This window comes from Colias eurytheme, chromosome 19, assembly GCF_061535395.1.
Source record: "Colias eurytheme isolate Ceu_HAF_F1 chromosome 19, ilColEury1 Martin Lab GWU primary, whole genome shotgun sequence".
In the NCBI taxonomy this organism is placed as follows: domain Eukaryota; kingdom Metazoa; phylum Arthropoda; class Insecta; order Lepidoptera; family Pieridae; genus Colias; species Colias eurytheme.
The window spans coordinates 3811511-3830811 of record NC_142998.1 but is presented as its reverse complement, the minus strand read 5'-3'; the positions used below and the strand labels follow the sequence as shown (position 1 = coordinate 3830811).

Sequence of the window (19301 nt, the reverse complement as noted above, 5' to 3'; positions counted from 1 at the left end):
GAACCTTATCCGCTTGTAATAAGGTCGTTGGTACATCGAATAGTTGTCTTCTATTTTGCATAGTCAGAGAAGAGGCTTTGAGCGGATTATGCGAGGGGCTTATGAAATGTGACAGTTCAATTATCAATAGTGATATAAATATGTCGATGTGGATTTTAAAATGTTTTGATGTAGTTTCTAGTATATTATTGAATTAAATTATTAAAACCTAGGAATCGAGCTAGATCTATGTCTAAAAATTAGTTGTCTCATGTTTAAAAAGTTGTTCAATTATAAAATAATGGTACAAAGTTTGCAAAAAGTTTAATAATTACGCGACAAGAGTCTTGGTGCAATCAATGTGATGAACTTTGTTTTAAAAAACTTAAAAAATTACGTAAGTTTAGGCGGAAACAAATTTCCTTAACGTGTAAAATAAAACCCTGAAAATAAATATAACATCTTCGTTTGAAAATGAATTTTAAATGCGTAAGTAAAGACTTCATTTTGGTTTACCTTCTTATGTGTGTAATAGGTATGTAATCCAAGATCACTTGAGACATGATAGCTTTCTTGAGATTTTGATCCATTCTAAAGATAGGACATTATATGGAGCTGTTACAACAATTTACAAATGCAATTGACACGTATTTTGATTCTCTTTACACAAAAGAAAATTGGGAAATACGTTTGTTACACACGTTATAAAATTATGCACCTATGCAGCCTATTGTGACAATTTTTTATTATCACTGCCTTATCAATATCAAATTTAAAGTACCTAATGAAATTGTTTAAATCTGTTTATGTTTGTACCAACATACGTACGTCACTATTACGTTCACTTTTCACTGCTTTAGTTTTATACAAGCCCGCCCTTGAGTTCCAGAACATTCTGCAATTACAGCAAGCAGTTTTTAGGAAGTTTAAATTCCATTTTCCTACCAACTCTCATTTTATTCAATTTCAATTGCATTTAGCAGCTCTATATAATTCCTTCAATCACCAATTGACGCACTTGTAGCAATGGGATTACGCGTGACGTTTGCTCTGCGGCTGTGACTTAGCTCGTCTAAATTTAACCGGAGTTACTGACTGAAGCCAATAACCAAGCCATAATTACTTGGATATCACTTCGAATTACTTACGTAAAGCTTAAAGAATAAATATATTTGATAGCTATTAAAGAAAGGATTTTTGGAGAGTATTTGATAAAATGTGACCATTATTATATTTGCCATACTTCTAGTAGGGGGAAAAAGTGCTGTCATACTTGAAAAATTAATTTATTATTAATTTATATAAGTGAAGATTTCCAACACCTAGATCTTTGAAATTTTGTATTTATATTTGTTGATCCTCAAACTTACAGGAAAAATAAGTGCCATACTGTTACAAATCGTTTGCAGACTTTCGCTATTTTTCCGACGAGTTCGACTAACGCCCACGCGACTAAGCCGCCGGTACCAGCGTTCACTCCATCATTTTTCTTTTTGTCATTGCGTACTAAGACCCCTGTAGAACCGCCATCCTGTTACAAATGACTCGAAATTTTGTGTCAATATCTCCCGGTCTATTACTAGCTAGTTGTCGCCCGTTTGCGTCGTGAAAATCAAAAAACGATTTTTCAAAATTAGTAAGAATTATCCGTAGGTATAAGTCTAAACATTAAACTACTTCTGTGTGTCGTAGAACTCGTAGTGAATATTAATTACATAAAACATTCTATTCATGATCTATTTCGTCCATTTTACACCTTTAAAGTGTAAGTGTAACTATTAAACAATAGAGCAGACAGTCCAACTTCACATAGTTTATACTTATAAATACATATATACATTCACTTATACACATTTTTAACAGAAGTGAGCGCTAGTCGCCACTTTAACTACATGTTACAATAAAAACACAAAAGAACATAACACAACACATGTTTGAGAGACAAAAGGAACGCGTACTCCCCAGTGATCCCGGGAATTAAAACGCCTGCTCCGGGGTACGGGGATGCAAACAAAAAAACATAATTGGCAAATAGGGGACCTCCGTTTTGATTACGATTGACAGTGGATATGAGTCGATGCTTTGAAATATGTATATTTATATTATGTGCTTAATACATTATAGACTTCAAATCAAATGTTAGTCGATCTATGCGCAGATTCGGAGCACAAAATTGCCGCATTTTTTTTGTCATAAACATACATATTATAGAAAAAGAAATATGCTTAGGTTAGTAATATGTAAGTACATAGATAAAGACTACATTTGTTTCTGTTTCTCATTAAATTACTGTATTTGGGGTTTGTAACTACCTACGTCTTCTGTAACTTAACATATTTTAACGAAAACACTCATATTTTTTCCTATATATACGTCCACAATATCTGGACATATTAGAAAACAGTACAGTCCAGTGGTTCCACAAATTGTCAATATCTCGTTACCCCATGACGACCCGCCCCAGAGAGGGTAGTTATTATTTTTAATCCCTTAATGGTCCCAGATTTCATTACGGGGTTGCACTGATTAAAAGGGTGGACCGTTTTTTGTCCATTCCCAATTTAGATGACTGTGAAAAATATATGGGGTTGTTTAAAATGTGAATATGTATTGCTAACCCTCCGCTCCGGCTTCTCCCGGAATACCTGGCATTATTGCAGGACATGTAATTTAATTAATTTGTAAATCTTGGCTATTCATATGGCTTCAAAATTGTTTAATGACCTTGTATGCATGGTACATTTGATTATATCAGCGGTATTACCTTAATTTTATTAAATCACTCTACCTATATAACAGTAATAACATCGCATTAAAACGAAAAAAAAAAATCAAGCCAAAACATCACATTTCAACGAAAAAAAATCATCAAAGAAATGACGAACTGGTTCACTAGAATTCCCTTATAAAACTTATGTCAAATAAATGGCTTCAGACCATCTTCAGACATACACTAGAATGAGTTTAGTCTACCAGTTTATATTAACTTCGGTAATAAGCGATTATTACCACACGTATGTCCACACATTAGGTTCATTGTTATCGTAAAAAGCACCTCAGTATCGCAAACATCCGACGGTGGTCCTGCGACGGCCAAACATACAGAATACAATAACAAAACGACGTATCTTAAAAGCTAATGTATCGCACTTACGGCCTTTTACTCCGAGGACTAGACGCAAGCTATTTTAAACATTGCATTAGTCTGATCTGCAGATATGAAAGGTCGTAAGTGCGTAAAGGTTTTGTGTTGTTTGTGTCGTTTTTCAGTTGTGTTTGGTTTTAAAGGAGTGCGGTGAGGCAAAGGTTGTGTGAGGAAGTAATTAGAAGATCGGAGAGACCTCCGCGGCGTGGCGCTATGTTAGCTTCATTAATGGATCGTGTTAAAATGTTATTTTAGTTTGTCACCGACGAGTAAGTCTTAAAAGCACTTCAAGAACATACTTAAAAAAAAGTTACTTGGATATTAGATATATTTATCTGTTTAATATTGTCTCTATACAGATTGATCATAATAATTGGGAGAAGTTCGCTACCAATCGATCAGAATGGCGCAAACTTGTTTCTGAGGGTTGCAGATCCTGTGACGAGTCTTGGTTCAGAGTACTCGCGGACAGAAGGAGGAAACGCCATCAAGACGACTCTGAATCGGCTTCTGCAAACTTCCCTTGTCCGACGTGCGGAAAAGTATGTCGATCCCGCATTGGATTATTCGGACACCAGAAACATTGTGCAGGCAACACACCATAAATCGTCTGTGATAGACGTAAAGGCCAATGATGATGACAGTATACTACCACTGCTTAGAACGACGAAAGAAACTCAGCGAGGAAACCAGCTTCTTGAAGAACCAAATAAGCGTGGTAGATAAATTGTAAAATGCGTCATAGGATTCTGTGGTCAATATGTGTATTGTGATTATGATGTTTACTCTTTACAATCAAACTGTCACTACAGTAGTGGATCAGGTCTTCTATGAATAGAATTGAATAGTATTATTATAGAAATAAAAAAAAGAATGGGTTTCTGAGTTAGGTACATCGAAGCAATAGACGATTATATTCAATGTTTTTCAATATTCAGTGCGACATTTGGACCATAATATGAGGTCTGCAAATTGTCGTCAATACATAAACATAAAGCAGGAATAATATGATGTATTAAATGAATTAGACCGTACCTAACTGGATAGCTGTTAAATCCTAAAAGCTGCGATTGTAGTTTTAACTCGCTTTTATTTCTTCCTATATTGGCATATTGGCCACCTTTTATAATAAGTAGCAGAAAGCTAACCTAGTAGCATCCGGCTTATACCTATCCAAATATATCAACAGATATCAATCCAAGACACATTCTCTACCGCCACTTTAAAAAAGCCGACCATGTAAAAAATCACTCAGTCAACGTGTATCCACAAATATTGACCTGGCTAACTCCAGTAGTCGGTTTGTCGAGGTCGTGCTAATGTAAGCCAGGCCATTTGCCGCCATCTTTTTTACGCTTGAGACAACGGCCATGCCCGGTGTTAAAGGGTTGACAAATAAATCTGTGTGTTTAGGACACATTATGGCTTTCAGTTTTCTGAGTTTGAGATATTTGTTTAGATTTTAGTTATTGTATCTGTGTTGTACTGTTGTGGTATGGCTTTGCAAGATTTGAGGAGAAAGAAGTAGCAATGAACCATATTTTTGTAAATACATAATATATCCATTATTTTGAACAGAAACAAAAATGCTCATTTCGGTTGTAGGTACTAAAAATATTTGTAACAAAAATTGTAACCATCACTTTAAATCCGTTCGCGAATAATTCCAGTCATTTTAATTAAAACCATGTAACATTTTTTATGAAAACAAAATCCTTTCATAAATGTATTTCCATTCAAAATTTTTATACACCACCATTATAATATATAGAAATTCGCTTGGCTATTACTATAATTATTAATTATCTATAACAGGTTTAACACAGTTTCGTGTTATAATATACTAATTGTAGCATTATTTTTGTTTAATAATATATAATTATATACTATGCCTATAATACAAAACCATTTCATTTCCGAATTAATGTAAGTTTTACTTAATTATGACGCTGAATATAAAATAGTTGTTAATTAAATGCACGATGACAAAGTATACAGAGTGTAATCGTTAAGTGTACACAGGCGATTATTCCGTAACTATTGCAGATATAAAAAAACTTTAAACTGATATCGAAAGTACTTAACCTAATGAGTAAAATGGTCAAAATAAATTTTTAAAAATAAATCGAGAAATATCTAAAAACTTAACATGAAACCCTCCCATACATTTAGTATGAGATATGAATATTCATGTACATTTAATATGAAAGATTATAGCTTTTTCGTACTTTTTTTCGTTTTCTGCTTTAATTAGGCTAATAAGCCTACTTCGCAAATTTGTAGGAAAGTTCATTTAGAAACTGTAAATAGAGCTCCTCGTTGTATTGAACAATGAGGACGTCACTTCGAAAATCTGCTATGGATACAAAATGTATGGGAAATAAAATGTATGGGAGCGTTTAATGTAACATTTTTTGGATATTCCTCGTTTTATTTTTTTGTTATGGCCATTTTACTCATTAGTTTAAGTACTTTCGATATCAGTTTAAAGTTTTTTGATATATCTGAAATAGTAACGGAATAATCGCTTTGTGCACACTTAACGATTACACCCTGTATATTCCAAATTACTTATGTTATTATCTGTGACTATGACATAAGTATCGATGAATCTTTTTTTTTAACACCACACTCTCAGATCTAATAGTTATACATTCTAAAACGATGAAATTAAATTAATTCATTCTGTACTAAAGTTTTATAATAAAATTTGTCTCAGAATGCAGTTAAGTAAAAAAATATGTTTTGGAAATTCAATATAAATATCGGTCACTGTATTACACATCAGCTTTTTCATTGAAATTTCTTCCTTACGGCCTTTGCTTTAGGGTTTATGTCTGTTCTATATCTAAATAAGGCATTCAATGATTCACTTTGACGCATAAAAGTTACGAATTAAAAAGGACAACAGAGCACAAAGGAGTCATTTTGCATCATACTGCGACAATCTTCCTTGAGATGCCGCTTTGAAGAGTTAGAAAGATACAGACAGGACACTTTAATTTAATAAAAAGTAACTAAACTAAATAACAGTAGTTATTTATATTTTATTAAATGTAAGTTGAAAACGAGTCGAATAAATAAATTATAAACTGTATTGATTTGTTTTACTCTTCATCAACGCATCATAATCATATCACATTTCTCTATATTGAAAATAAATTTAGTTCTTTTGAGCACTAGATTCAATATGAATTACATAAATAATTTTTATTATTCCATAGTTCCTATTAATTTGTAATATTATACATGAATAAAAAAGTAAGTAAATTCTTATAACAAAATATAGCCTTATTGCATGTCTTTGATATACATATTTTGGACTGGTGAGGTCTACATAGTTAATTCCTCCAAAAAATTAATAAAATGACAATTCTAAGGCGCTTCCAAAACTACGATCAAAATAATAAATAGATAAACTACTTAAAATACCTCAAATCATTATCTACTTATTTCATTTATTCTAGTAGAATCGCCAGTTCTATCCATTCCTAACTCTATATCAAGGCTGAATGTCTCATTGTGCACAAAGCACATCGGGTGTAAATTCGGGTTGTCGCCGGTCGTTTTGACACGACCACGCTAATTGGACACTTAACCCGCTTAAAACAGTTTTTACTCTTTATCCGCCGCCCGGGGGCACCGGCACGGAATTCTGCTGAGAGCACACTAGGTTTTAATATTCGAATTTCGAAATATTAAAAAATGCGTAGAATGTTCTAGAACATTCTTTGGACTGAACATTCCGTTTGAAGTTTGAAAATGGAACACATCAAATGTTCAAGATTTTTTTTTCGCTGAAAATTGAAAAGGTTTAAGACTGCTGTTGTAAGTTCTGACCTTATAGTTCTGAATTAAAAAGGAAAGCCTACATACATAGTTGACTGTATGTAACTTTATCTCAAGAAAATTACTATATTATGTAAACAGAAGTTCACAGACGGCACCTAATTGCCTTACAAATATAATAAAATCTAGTCTGTACATACCCTTATCTTAAGATTTATTAAATCGATCATAAATATAAGCCTTATATTATTATAAATATATTAAACCGTCTTAATAAGAGGCTTTTTGATTGATACAGGCAATTTACGATCTCAATAAATTATTTACATATTAGTATAGAACGCTAGTCGCTAAGTGATTCAAACTTAATACTTTGACCGATTTAAAACAGGTTTTAATCTTCATTTGTATCGACATCCTATATTAATCCTACATTTTTAAAGAGACGCCTGCTCTACGGCGTTTTCCAGGTTTCTAAATAGTTATTTTCAGGCGAACCAAATTCTAAACTTAAATATCAACAATCTGTATGTAGGTCTTATCGTTTTTAAGACCAGAAGAATAGACAGACATAAAAAAAAGTTAAAAAAACATACCTAATAAGTACTAAAACCGTTTTCTTTCGTGACTCAAATTAAATTTCATGATTAAAGAGACCATAAAATTAAAGAGACAATAATAGCATTTCAATCAATAGATACACTATCTGACTACCTGTATGAACTAATTACTAAATAAATATTAGTAAAATATTAAAATTGAACTGTTTCGCTCTACAATGCAAATGTTAGGATACCTATAGGTAAGTAATTGTTCAATTCAATGTTGAATTTTGAAATAATAACTTGTTATAATATTGTTTTAGAAGTGTTTGATATTTCAACAGAGCTATAAAACCGTATCATTACCTACTGTTCTGTACTGCTTTGAATAATAATATTGTCTGTGACAAAATATGATTAAGACCTTTTATTGATGTAGTGTAATGTGAACCTTATTTGTTTCAGATAAGGTAGAGTTTCCAATTTTCCGTAATGACTTATTAACGCTTGTCATTTGTCTTTGACTTGATATAGTTAATAACTGGCCTAACTGGAGCTAGAACATTATAATTCTAATGGTATTTTTAAGAAATATGTACTGTTTATTGGATATTAAATCAAAAAGACACATATTATTATGAATGCACAATCAAAATTAGTAGTCATTATAAAATTAAACCTACCTTTTCGAATTACTATTTTTAATTCATAAATAATTAATATATAATATCTTCCTTTTTAATTAAATAATATAATTATAAAAATTAATAGCTAACCGGAGAAGTCTCAAACATTATCGAACCTTGAACCTATTTATAAAGAGGACCATATTTTACACTGTACCACGCCTTACCAGATAATGACATTCTACAACCAGTCACTTGACCCCTGGTGCTCGAACAATTTTATAGAAAACGGAAGTAACTGAGGGGTCTTGTACACTGGACGGTGTAAGTATGGTCTTTTTACACGCGATATGTGAATTATGGTGTCTTATGGGGTTTCGAGATAGCAATATCTTCCTCTATTTATAAACTGGAATTACAATAGGCTGTAATTTTAGACGAATTTCATTACAATGTGATAGTATCAGATTTAAGCCCTTCGATATATGTTTGAATTACTTTTTGTTTACCATATAACATTGTAAATACATTCTACTGCCCTACTAGTAGAGAAAATGACCATCTACAACTACCAATAATGATAATATTATATGGCGGAAGGATTTGAGTTATTTTTCTTCGTGTACTTATTTCTAGGTTTTCACGATGTAGGTACCTAATTGAAAACTACTGAACAGATTTCAAAAATTATTTTACAAGCAAAAAGCTAGGTAAGTATACCCTTTTTTTTATAGTGGGGAAATCTTCCAAAGATACCCACGGCCCCCGGGGAAGGAGCCGTGGGTTATGTCGGATTCTTACCGACTAAAACCCCACTGTGTTCCGTCGAGCCGCTTTAATGATGGGGCCGCGGGTATTTGTTAGAATTCTTTAGGTAAGTATACCTACTATTTTCTGTTTGATTTTTTGTAAAGATTATCTTATTGATTTCTTAATTATAAATGATAATGAATTAAGTTATAATTTAACTAAATTATAATCAATCAAAATCAATCAATCATCAGCCTTTCGATGTCCACTGCTGGACGTAGGCCTCTCCTAATGCACGCCACCTCAGAGCATAGGTTTATTCCTCTGAGCACGCCACTGAGCCCGGTCGTTGGCTCTTTGCCGCCAGTTATGGCCTGCAACCTTGCGAACGTCGTCACTCCACCGTGTAGCAGGGCGTCCTACGCTACGTTTGCCGAGTCGCGGTTTCCACTCTAAGACATGTGTGCCCCAGCGGTTGTCCGTTCTGCGGCACATATGACCGGCCCACTGCCACTTCAGCTTGCTAATTCGTTGAGCTATGTCGGTTACTTTTGTTCTCTGGCGAATTACTTCGTTTCGGACTTGGTCCCTTAGAGAAATACCGAGCATAGCTCTCTCCATAGCTCGCTGAGCGACTTTGAGTTGGTGGACCAGTCGCACTGTCAGTGTCCACGTCTCGGCTCCGTAGGTCATGACTGGTAGGACGCACTGATTAAATACCTTTGTCTTGAGGCATTGTGGTAGTGACGACGAGAAGACTCGACGTAGTTTACCAAAAGCTGCCCAACCCAGCTGTATCCTCCTGTTGATTTCTCTCTCGAAATTGTTCCCACCTAGTTGGAGCGTTTGCCCTAGGTAGACATACTGTTGAACAATCTCGAGAGAGACTCCTTGGATGTTTATCGGCTCCGGTAAGACATGAGCGTTAATCATAACCTTTGTTTTCTCTGCGTTCATGCGGAGTCCGATGCGTGAGGAAGATTCAACTAGGTCGTTCAACATTTGCTTCAGCTCTTGCAGCGATTCAGCCATAATGACAATGTCATCGGCAAATCGTAAGTGTGAGATCCACTGACCGTTGATATTGATGCCTCGTCCTTTCCAATCCAGCGTCCGAAACATATCCTCTAACGCGTTGGTGAACAATTTCGGCGAGATTACGTCACCTTGTCTCACGCCTCGCTGTAGATGGATACATTTCGTACGCTGGTTCTGGATTTGGACGGACATGGTTGCGGCCTCATACAGTGATCTCAGCACTTCGATATATCGCCAGTCGACCTGGCAGCGCTGCAAAGACTCCAGAACAGACCAGGTCTCAATGCAGTCGAAGGCTTTCTCATAGTCCACAAAAGCAATGCACAGGGGCTGATTGTACTCTTGGGTTTTCTGTACTATCTGCCGCACTGTGTGGATGTGGTCTATGGTACTGTATCCACTGCGAAACCCGGCCTGTTCAGGGGGTTGAAATTCATCGAGTCTCCGTTGAAGACGGTTTGTAATAACCCTGGAAAACAACTTGTAGATGTGGCTCAAAAGCGATATGGGCCTGTAATTCTTTAAAAGGGTTTTATCGCCTTTTTTAAAGAAGAGCACCACAATGCTTTTGCTCCACACCTTCGGGGTTCTCCCGGTGAAAAGAACAGAGTTAAATATATCCTTTAGTTCTTTTAGGATAGGGGCTCCACCTGCTTTAAGAAGCTCCGTCGTAACTCCATCCTCTCCCGAGGCTTTCCCGTTTTTGAGTTGCTTTAGGGCCGACTCCATTTCGTCCAGGCTGACTTCAGGAAGCTCATCCGTGTAATGCCGGGTTAAAGTGGCTCTGGGGTCTTTATTAATTGGAGCGGGTTGAGATGCATGTGACTTGTACAAGCAGCTGTAGAAGTATTCAACCTCCGACAGAATCTCCGACTCCGACGTTAGGACGCTCCCCGTGGATGACTTCAACTTTGTCAGATGGGATCTTTCCAGTTTTTTTGCAAATACCTTAGATCCACGATTTTGCTCAATTGCCTTTTCAATTACAAGAGCATTATGGGATCTAAGGTCGCAGTCGGTCGGTAAAATTATAATATAAACGTATAATTAAACAGTGATACCAAAACATCGCACAGCAACGGTTGTCAAGGAATGCTAATTTGTTTGGCAAATTGAGGGTGACGGAAGGGTTCGCTTCAATTAATATTATTTAAGGGTTTCGTATTATACAGATATATATGTATAATAATGTCTGTATTATGATTAAGGGAATATTATAAAGTATAGGTACTAATATTTATAAATGTAAACAGATTTCGTTTATTAACAGGTACATACTTACTTAGTGGGTTGAAATTAAGGTGTAAGTAGGTACTTAGTAAGTATTATGAAGGAAAAGAAAATATAAACAATAGAGGTTAATAGATTTTATTTTCGTTCTCGTCTTTATTGATACAACGCGGAGTTAGCAGTCTGGGTCTATCCATTTTTAATCTTATTACAAAATACATACAACAAACTTATACGTAGGTATTTCAAGCCTAACCTAGCTTTCATCTCATGAAATAATTTTCAAAATAGTAAGTTTAAATCCATTTAACAAACTTATACTTTTCCTCGTAATAATATAAGTCTATTTATAGGACTTTATGGTTTTCGTACATTATGCCATAGACCATATCCCGTTAATCTACACAACCTATAGGCTATAATTTATATAGGTACAGTCTGCAGTGATAGCGCTTCTATCAAATTACCAATTAAGGCACAATAATGATCTATGAGGGCTCATGTACCTACTAGTTATTGTGTGCAATAAGTTAGTATAGATCGATTAATAAGTATTTATCATTGGGTAAACATGTAGTATCTAATTATAGTTTTTTTTTAATCTTAGTAGTGTAGTGTTTAGTTGTGTTCAGTTCAACAACAATTTCCGTTTTATTTGATTTCGCAAGTACCTAATAAAATTAATATATTTTTTTCCCGTTAATTATCATCACCATTCTTAGTCTAATTTCATTTCGATTAATTTCTTGTATTTTTGTAATCGCAGATAGCTTCTAAAACCTAATTATATAGATACTAAATTTCTAGTAGGCTTGGTATTGTGTCAAATATGCATATTTCCAGCAAATGGCGGGAAACCACAGCTGGTTGTAGTGATAACAATAATGTATTTGCAGTAGGTACTGCTTCCGTTTGTACCTACTTTGGAATACGCAGTATATGTATGACTACGGGGTAGGAAAATTGGATAGAATATTGGCTAGATAGGTACTTACCTATCTATACTAATATTATAAAGCTGAAGAGTTTGTTTGTTTGAACGCGCTAATCTCAGGAACTACTGGTCTGATTTGAAAAATTATATCGGTGTTAGATAGCCCATTTATCGAGGAAGGCTATAAGGCTATAATATATCATCACGCTCAGACCAACAGTTGTCCATATTTTGATAAAAATTAGATCCAAATTGAATTATTGTTTTTACACTCACTGTTTTTCCTATTATTTTCGTTCAAAATAAAGTATTTTTGCTGTTTATTTTACAATTTATTTAATTCCCTTACAATACCGACTTGTTTAAAACTTGCAAATATATTAAGATTGCTCATTACAACATAAATCAAAGACAAATAATTACAACCCCACTGAATTAAACACAGTAATTGAGATGTTTGTGAGGCTCGAACCCGCGACCCCTGTTTGAGCAAGGATTCGCATTCAACCGTGTGCTGAGACGCCGTTTTATAATCACTCATTTGGGGATGTTTTGATTAAACCACAGTTAAAATAATACCAAAGATTATACTAAGAAAATGAATAACGCGGCATGACTCGTTAATTCGTTTATAAAATTAATTTTTAATAAGTAATGTTTATCAATTATCTAAATAAATACCTAATTAATGTTTATCAGGTAGGTATCAATACTAAGGTTTACGATACTAATAGCACCTTTTGAACTTTCAAGTCATTAACCTATGTAGGTATGAATAATAATACCTTTAATATTATAAAGCTGAAGAGTTTGTTTGAACGCGCTAATCTCAGGAACTACTGGTCCGATTTATAAAATATTTATTTCGGTGTTAAATAGCCTATTTATCGGGGAAGGCTATATGCTAATTATAGGTATCATCACGCTAATATAGGAGCGGAGCAGTGCGGGTAAAACCGCGGGGCCCAGCTATTAAATAATAAAAATAAAAATAAAAAAAAAAACACGCTTGAACTTACGAAATTATTGTATTGTCACCTATCCTTGATTAGTGTACAAAGTTTGAATTAAATCTGTCCGTTTAAAGTGGGTCAAAATCGTGTCTAAAGGTACATACAAGCGAAAAGCTAATAAAAGCGTGTTAAAAACAATGCCTCCATAAAACTAATTAAATAAGCAGTACTATAAATATATTAACAACAAATAAATAAACTTTAGAAGCAGTACATTGTATAAACATATAATTATCAATTTATCAGTGAATAGGTAACATTGAAACCAAGGTGTGAACTGTAGTCTGTCAGCCAATAACGTAAATCTTGCTTTTATTTAATAATTGTAAATTGTAAATTCAATTATATACTGTCAATAACTTAGTACTAATCTTGGTACGGTTAGAATATTTGTTAAACTTAACATTATAAAAATAGTATCTGATGTTATTATAATAAATTATAAAAATAATAATCCTATCCTACTAATATCTATTATAAACTAGCGGTCCGCCCCGGCTTCGCTCGTGGTACATGTTTACGTTTTCTCTACATAAGAACCATCCTCGTACTTTAAGGAATATAATAAAAAAGAATTATCGAAATCGGTTCAGCCGTTCTCGAGTTATGCGCTTACCAACACATTTTGCGATTCATTTTTATATATAAGAAGATAAGATAAGATAAGAAGATGTGAAAGTTTGTGAGGATGCGTGTGTGTTTTAACTCTTTCACGCAAATACTACTGAACCGATTACAATTAAATTTAGCACACATATAGAGGGTAACTTGGATTAACACATAGGATAGGTTTATCCCGGAAAACCCACGGGAACGGGAACTATGCGGGTTTTCCTTTGAAAACGCGGACGAAGCCGCGGGCGGAAATCTATAGTCTTAATACTATTATAAAGGCGAAAGTTTGTATGGATGTATGGATGTTTGTTACTCTTTCACGTAAAAACTACTGAACCGATTACAATGAAATTTAGCACACATATAGAGGGTAACTTGGATTAACACATAGGATAGGTTTTATCCCGGAAATCCCACGGGAACGGGAACTATGCGGGTTTTCCTTTGAAAACGCGGGCGAAGCCGCGGGCGGAAATCTAGTAAATAATAAAGGCCCGGCAATAGTTGTTCTACCAGGGCAGCCTTATCACTCATAGGATAGGTATAAAAATTAGTACACCTACTACATAATATTTTCATACTAAATTAAATTAAACAAAAAACAAAAATCGTTCTTGTCATCATTTTAAAATCTAATTAATTTTATTTATAAACTTTCCGACAACGAAACATTTTACTTCATAACTGAACGCGTTGATTAAAAGATAATAAAAAAATTCACGACAAACCATTTCTGACACCACGCTATTAAATAAACAAAATAAATATTAATTTGCTATCCGTACACGTTAAGGCGTGTACACATCGCGTGACTGTTCTAGCTGTCGTCTATCATGCGACGTCCTTGTGAACACGGCTTTATGTGCAGATAATTTTCTTACTAATTACATGTGCAAAGATTCAATATTATTTTGTATTAGAGTTATTTGAGTGACCTTTTATAATGGGTGAAGGTTGGGTAAATATAAAGGTTAGAGCTATAGAAACTAGTGTGTATATTTAGAAGTAGGTTCTACATAGGGTAGTATTTATTAAGTTAGTAATTAACAAAGGCTTATTTGATTAAGAAACTATATGTTTTTTTTTTTATTTTATCAGTTCCATGTGTAAGGAAATTAATTTGTTGACTGCATCTTCCAAATAATGTTGCTGGGAGAAATCTTTGTTAATCTCCATACTTGTGCACTATTTAAACATCTGTGCAGTTGACAATTCTAGCCGACCGGTTGCATCTGAAACCCATGAAATTATTATTATTTATTAGTGAATAAATTTTCTATATAGGTACACATCCTACAATACGATTAACCCTTCAATACTGTCACTTAAAACCCACTATTAACCACTTTGTACCCCACTACATACAATGGGCGGTGAAATACACCCACTTTTATACTCCACGGTTGACAATTGACAAAGCAAGGGTTCACAAAGCCCGGTGACAGCGTAAAGGGTTAATTGCTATGGGTGCATGCAAGATGGCGGACGATGTTTGAATAACGAATAATAAATAACGGACAAATGAAAATGGGCAAATAAAAAATTTAATACAGGCGTTACAGCTAGGCATTCTTATAATATAGTTAAGCCGATTGATTGTTGGTGTTTTTTTAAAGATTGTTTTTGACATGACAGATGACAGAACAAAATAATGGTAGAAACTAGAAATAGTTACAAAATATCATGAACTATGAAGGTACCTAGGGTACCTAAAATTTTATTTCAGGATTTCAGGTAGGTAGGCACTATTCTTAATCATATTATTCTTCTACAAAGTAATAATCTCTGAGGAACAGACATCATTTAAATTGTCATTTAATTGTGTGATAAACGCGGATAATATTGTAAATCTTTTATATAGATAGGTATCTAATAAAATGAACCCATGTAGTGTTACAAAAGGAAGGTTATTTACTGTCTTCAACTTAGCGTTTTGCATATTTAATCCCATCGAGATATAGTACATTCTATCTCGATGTTTAATCCGAATTTTATTTATCCATATAGGTAAGTTACTGGTTACAATACCTCTAGGTAATCGTTTTTATTCTTTAGAATAGTGTATATTGTATAATGTAAAATAATTGAATTCCCAAAATTGCAGCAAGCCCAATTAACAATCTACATACTAATAACAAAAGTGACATTGCGTGACGTCATGCGTGCGCATGCGATTCGGCAATTGTCGGCAATTTTCGGTAACCGCGACACGACCTGCGGTTGATCATGCGCATGTCATCTGTTGTATTGTCTGTCTGTTTGTCAATTGGTTTTGGCGGGAAACGCAGGTGACACGAACTTTCTCGAAATTAATTGCATGGGGACAATGGAATTGAAATTAATGATTCAAATGTAATAGGGGAATGGAAAGTTAATTATTTCGATGAAATTAAGACGATACACAAAAAAAAATCTACTGCTTGGCGGGCGGAGTCTAAGCTCGCTATCGCGAACGCGGGTGTGCGCGAAGTCATTCTTGCAAACTCGCCGCGCTGCCGCTGGCCGACTCGGGACAAACATGTATGGAGTCGTCATACAGTTATATTATTGTTATACATATATTTAATTGTTGATTTATTGGTTTTATTTTCTTGCTTAAAAACAAATAATCTTCTTTTTAACAACCACTTAGACATTATTAATAATTATTATTATTTCGTAATGTTTACTTTATTACAAAATAATACAGGTTATAAATAATCTTTAAAATAACAAAAAATATTGTTACTCTGAAAAAATGAAATGGTACTCAATAACGCGGACTACTGAATTGATTTAGATAGAATTTGATGCTGACGTAGATATTAAATCATGCCCAGAAATGAAAGGTACTATTTCTGAAATAGAAGTTATAAACCCTAATTCTTCTCAGTCAAAGTCAAGAGTGGAAGATATCACTAATACAGTAAAACTGATGCGAAACTTTGGATGTTAATTTGTATATTTTTTTGTTAGTTGTTACTTAATCACGTCAAGACTAAATTACCAATTTTCATAAAATATAGCTAATTGTCTGGATTTATACATAGGATACCTACTTTTTATCCGAACTGAACACTTCTGTGGGATAAAACAGGATTCACGATATAACCTAATTCCACGCGGGCAAAGCCGCGGTCGGAATGATATTTTTTTAAATAAAAAAATTGTTTTAAAAAAAACACAAAATATATTGACGCATGTATTTATTTTTTGCACTCTATTATAATTGTAATTATTCATTACAAATAATCAAAATAAAATAGCCAGCACAAAGTTAGGCCCTGGTAGTGTAGGTAGGCAGGTACAGCAATGTGAGACGAACACTGGCTTATTTATACCAATAATAATGTATTATAAACATTAAATTAAGTTTACTTTCTAACAACAAAAATACATAATATTAGCTAATGTGAAAACGAATCAACCAATCATCCCACAACAATGAAATGTGCACACAAATATTCATCCAAATCGGTTCATGTGATTAGGAGGAGTGACTGCAGCGCCATCTTCCGGGCCCAATTGTGTTTCCAGATCACCCAGGTACTCAATTTAATATACTTACAGAAAATTTTTCGAAATGAAAACTCACATTACTATGAAAATATGAATATAAACCTGTTTTAGTACTAAGCAATATCCCGCACAGGTGTAGTAAGTATAAATTAAATAAATATCAACATCAAATTCTTTATACAACATACTTATCTACCACCTACTAAGAAATGTAATTCTTGAAATTTTTTCGTATTTTTTTTAAATATAATACTACTCCAATGAGCTCCTGTTCCATATTACATCCACCATACTTCCACTAAGTTCACCATGATTTTTTATTTCTTTGCACTTTGTTGCTTTTTGCTAAAAATGGAATCATGCGATAAAACCAGTAGAGCGTTGATAACATACATTTTTGACTGAATAAAGGTACTTACGAAGGAGTGGGTTCACATTGTGAACAATCAGTGGGTTTATTTTCCTTCTGGATTCCGGATTTCTGAAAAGATTATCTATGCTATAAATGAAAAAATCTTACACATTCGTTATGTACTTAAAACAGGGGTACATATCAAACATCGTCTATAATACAATTATCATCAAATTTAAAATAAAACCAACTAACTTCATTAATTTGTTCCAATTGTAAGCATTCTTTTTCCTCCAACCTTTATGTTTCTTCTTCTTATTTTCTTTATTGTCCCCATTTTTCTCATTTTGTCTTATCGTGTTGTCACCCTTTTTTACGATTGCGCGAGCGACACAAGTTCCCCGTATGACGGCCGTAGCGGGAATGACTCGTGCAGCGATCGGGGTAGGAAGGTACAGGGCGGCTCTCGCTATATTGGCTGGTCGCGCGCTAATTTCAGGTATTTCTTGTTTATTTCAAAACCATCGCATATTTCAAAATTCTAACTCGGTAGACGTATAGGTTGTATATTTTATAGTTAATATCCAAAAAGTCGTAACTTTACGTTTGTTATTTTGAAGATGCCAGAGATTAAAAAAAAATAACAATGAGAACTTTGTATTTTATTTCTATCGAGAAAATATCATGGAATCATGTTTCTAAAACGGTAGACGTATTGTGTAACTATTGAACTTTCTTGTCAAGAATTTTCATCACGACAACTTTAATAATATAAAAATTACGAAGGTTTAAAAAGGGCCGTAAATGTTAGAAAAATTAATTCATCACCTTAAAACAAAACTCTTATTGGAGATAGTAATTCATATCTATCTACAGTTGCTCTTATCTTCTGATAAATAAAAATATCATAAAATATAGAAATCTGGAAATCATAGTTGCTTGTTGTTGAATTATTAGGTAGGTAGGTACTCTATGTTCCTACTAAGTTCATGAAGAATTATAATTGTCATACCTACTTTGAGTACTTAGTGTACTTTTGAAACAAAACAATTAGGTAGGTAGGTACCTACTTGAAAGTACAATAAGTAGTGCTTTTATTTTATGTAATTGTCCTCATAATAATTAAACCCATCCAATTGATTTAAAACTACCTTCACAAACTTTCTTTCATTTTTTGATACAACAGCGCTTATAAAGCTTTATAAGGACACTTATTCATTCATTAATTTAATAACATCATATTATGTAATTCACATATCGTAAATACTCGTAAACATCAATAATTGAATGTAAACATACGGCCGATAATTGTCAACTCGCCCGCGGCAGCCATTATGCAAAAGAGCGTTCCCGCGCAATTCATGTCATTAGCGCGCTTACAAGTTAATTGTATGAATAATTAATGTTTATTTATGATGTAAAGTGTATGTGACAGTTTAATTTTGTTAAAAGCAAGGGAAAGTTTGTGGATAACCAATATACTGTTAAGTGGGAGTTGGAATACCTACTGCAGTCCTCTGTTAATGAGTTAGGCTCCTGACTAAACATTTTTACGTTTTAAGTATTCTTTATTTAAAAGTGTAAGAGTATATGAGAGGGAAAATAAATTTACATTCGAATTTAAAAGTGATCACATATGATCTGATTTCATTGTTTGTTTTTTTAATTAGGTACCTATGTATAACCTTAAATTAGTAGAATTTCAGTTACCTACACCAAGAAGCGATGTCTTAGGTATTTATATTTATTATATGTAATTATATTAGTTGTAGATATCATTCGCAGCCCAC

At 33.7% G+C, this 19301-nt stretch overlaps 1 long non-coding RNA gene across 1 annotated transcript; it reads right to left on the bottom strand.

The window, feature by feature from the left end:
• Positions 1 to 16705: 16705 nt before the first annotated feature.
• Positions 16706 to 18153, bottom strand: LOC149900101 (uncharacterized). The gene is made up of 3 exons (XR_016457838.1): positions 17767 to 18153; positions 17579 to 17640; positions 16706 to 17504 (listed from the first exon to the last, which is right to left on the bottom strand). It is a non-coding gene; the product is annotated as an uncharacterized LOC149900101 (long non-coding RNA).
• Positions 18154 to 19301: the final 1148 nt, after the last annotated feature.